This window comes from Carassius auratus, unplaced genomic scaffold (assembly GCF_003368295.1).
Source record: "Carassius auratus strain Wakin unplaced genomic scaffold, ASM336829v1 scaf_tig00216873, whole genome shotgun sequence".
NCBI lineage: Eukaryota > Metazoa > Chordata > Actinopteri > Cypriniformes > Cyprinidae > Carassius > Carassius auratus.
This window is the reverse complement of record NW_020528780.1, coordinates 537-4,164: the sequence shown is the minus strand read 5'-3', so window position 1 is coordinate 4,164 and position 3,628 is coordinate 537. Positions and strand designations below refer to the sequence as shown.

General features: G+C 44.1%; 1 pseudogene; it reads left to right on the top strand.

Moving 5' to 3' along the window:
- Positions 1–1,056: 1,056 nt before the first annotated feature.
- LOC113099157 (zona pellucida sperm-binding protein 4-like) lies at positions 1,057–3,335 on the top strand (annotated as a pseudogene).
- The last annotated feature ends 293 nt before the right edge of the window (positions 3,336–3,628 follow it).

Genomic DNA, 3,628 nt, shown 5'->3' with positions numbered 1-3,628 from the left:
GTCTTTGTCCATTAAATACAGCTTTGAATTTAAGCGGCTCCTCCTCTTTCAGCTTGATTGATTACCTTTGATTCTCCTCTGGACCTGTAATTAACAAATCAGAACGTTCTGGAATGTCATTAGCCAATGGAAGGTTTGATAAGGTCCTGAGATTTTCATCTACACTTACTCACAATTTTACAATTAAAGCTTGACAGTGTGTCTATGATAGACAATGAATGTCATTAAAAAAGCCTCTGATATGACTCAAATAATATAAAATATTCATTAAAAATATATATATTTTTTAAGGAGTTTTTAGTTCATTATTGAAAAAGATTTGGAAAAATATAGAATTGCATCACTTGCTTCCCAATGAATCCTCTGCAGTGAATGGGTGGTCATCAGAATGGAAGTCCAAAGAACTGATATAAATATCAATATAATCCACAAATAATTAACATCAATTACTGTCTTGTGAAGGGAAAGGCTAAGTGTTTATAAGAAACAAATTAATCGTTGAGAAATTCAAATTCAGATTCAAACTATTGTTTCCGGCCAAAATTTGAGTTCATAATCCCAGTTAAAGGTGCCATAGAATGCATTGATACAATATTTTAAATGATACAGTATTTACATAGAAGGTACGTGGCTTGGGTATGGGCAAAAATTCTCCAGAAACAGTTTTACATGCCCATTTACAACCCTGGGATTTGTCCCTAGAATTATTTGGAAGGGTCATGAACAATAATGTTGAGCTCTGCTCTGATTGGCTGTTTCAGAGAGCGGATCTTCTGTCCAGCGTGAACGATGGAGAGATAAGGCATCCAACCTGATATGCTTGAGCCTGTATCAGACGAAGGTAAAAATTTGGAAAGACTGTTTAGTATCCGAGTGAGCGAGGCTTGAGAGAGTTGTCAATGAAGATGTGGACGCAGCCTCTGTGTTGCTGTTATAAGCGTTGAATCTTGAGATCCAATGAGAATCACCCAGTTGTTAATGAAGAGGGAGGGACTATCGATAATTAGCTGAAAATTGTAGAATACAAAAGACTAAATGGCAGTATTTCTACTTTGTGTTTAGCTGTTTAACAATGGCTGGATTTTTGTGTTTGGTTCAGATTTTGATGGTCTGTGCTTTCTGTCATGCTGTTCCACAGTGGAGAAAATCGCTTCAGGATGCTCAGGCTCTGATGATTCAGCAAACTGACCAGCAGTTTCCAGTTCAGAAGCCAGTTCAACAGCTAACTAGCCAGCAGTTTCCAGTTCAGAAGCCAGTTCAACAGCTAACTAGCCAGCAGTTTCCAGTTCAGAAGCCAGTTCAACAGCTAACTAGCCAGCAGTTTCCAGTTCAGAAGCCAGTTCAACAGCTAACTAGCCAGCAGTTTCCGCTTCAGAAGCCAGTTCAACAGCTAACTAGCCAGCAGTTTCCAGTTCAGAAGCCAGTTCAACAGCTAACTGTCCAGCAGTTTCCGCTTCAGAAGCCAGTTCAACCGCTAACTAGCCAGCAGTTTCCGCTTCAGAAGCCAGTTCAACCGCTAACTAGCCAGCAGTTTCCACTTCAGAAAGCCAGTTCAACAGCTAACTAGCCAGCAGTTTCCGCTTCAGAAGCCGGTTCAACAGCTAACTAGCCAGCAGTTTCCGCTTCAGAAGCCAGTTCAACCGCTCACTAGCCAGCAGTTTCCAGTTCAGAAGCCAGTTCAACAGCTAACTAGCCAGCAGTTTCCGCTTCAGAAGCCAGTTAAACAGCAGTTTCAGAAGCCAGTAGTGCAGGCAGAGCCCCTTGATAAATGTGCTGTAGATGATTCTGAGCAGATCCAATGTGGTCTACCTGGGATCAGTGGTGCTGAGTGTGAAGCTATCGACTGCTGCTTTAATGGACAGCAGTGTTTCTATGGGAGGGCAGGTAAGTGTTTCTCAATCTTCTTCTGTTCGTGTTAAACTGATTCCCTGCACTTTAATCTGCCCTTGTACCTCGTTCTAGTGACTGTCCAGTGTATTAGAGATGGTCAGTTTGTGGTAGTGGTGTCTAGAGACGTTACTCTGCCTCGACTGAGTCTGGATTCGGTTCATCTACTGGGTGGAAATGACCCACCCTGTGCTCCTGTGGGGTCCACACCTTCCTTTGCTATATACCAGTTCCCTGTGACCGCATGTGGCACGAGCGTGATGGTGAGAAGCTGCTACTGGTCTTATTCTGCATTGCTCATGATGGACTGGATGCTGACACTGATCCTATTCACAGGAGGATGGAGGATATGTGGTGTATGAAACCGAATGACCTCATCGTATGAAGTGGGGATTGGACCGTATGGTTCCATCACAAGGGACAGTCATTTTGAGTAGGTGATCCATGACTTGGTGTGAACATTAATCCCTGATAAATGCTACAAGCTCGCTGTGTGTTGTGCAGGTTTCTCTTCCAGTGTAGATATTCAGGAACGTCTGTGGAAGCTCTGGTTGTGGAAGTCAACTCTGTTCCTCCACCTCCACCAGTAGCTGCTCCTGGACCTCTCAGGGTGGAGCTCAGACTGGCCAATGGCCAATGTGTCACCAAAGGCTGTGCTGAAGGTAAGGTCTTGTCCTGTGTCTGCCTAAAGCCTTTCAAACTGGAGCCTGGTTAATCCCCAGTGTTGTTCCTCAGGGGATGAGGCCTACACGTCCTACTACAGTGACACTGATTATCCCATCACAAAAGTCCTGCGAGAGCCTGTGTATGTTGAGGTGCACATTATGGAGAGGACTGACCCCAACATTGTCCTGATGCTGGGACATTGTTGGGCGACTTCAACCCCCAGTCCACTCAGTCTCCCCCAGTGGGACCTTCTGATCGACGGGTGAGTGTACAGCCAGTCTTTGTCCGTTAGTCTGCTGGGAGACCCTTCCTAACCTTCTCTTTCGTCTTCAGATGCCCTTACCAGGATGACCGCTATCTGACCACACTGGTTCCAGTGACTGGATCATCTGGTCTTCAATCCCAACCCACTACAAGCGCTTTGTTTGTGAAGATGTTCACATTTGTAGATCCAGCCTCGCTGGCTGCTCTGCAGGAAACTGTATGCCCCCTTTTACTTGAACATTTGTATATTTACTACTTGTGGTTCTGTGACTTGAGCCTCTTTTCTTCCCTGTCAGATCTTCATCCACTGCAGTACAGCGGTGTGCCATCCATCATCTGGCTCTTGTGAGCAAAGCTGCACCAGAAACGTGAGTTCTTGATTTCTCTTGACAAGAGGAACTGAGCATTTAGAACCGCGTTCTCACTTCTAATGTTTCTCTTTCAGGAAGAGACACTCGTATCAAGGATGTCTCTGGGGAGCAGACCGTGGTTTCTAGTGGAGGAGTTACTCTGGTCATGTAAATCTAGTGTTTTTAATAAACTTGTAGAACATCGTCTTGTCTATTGGTATTGTTTTGATTCGACTTTTTTTTTTTTTTTTTTTTTTTTCTTCCCACTATCAAACCAATGGTCCACAACCTTTAGTATGGTTGTGCATTCCTTTATCCGTCCTCCAGTTGCTAACCAGCACAAGGTTCCCCTTTAATTTGTCTTCCAAACAGTAGTTTGGTTCCTGATGTTCACAATGTAAAGTTATGTGGATCAGTGGCGCCCTCAGAAGATTTTAATAGGGGTGGCCAAATGAGGCCAC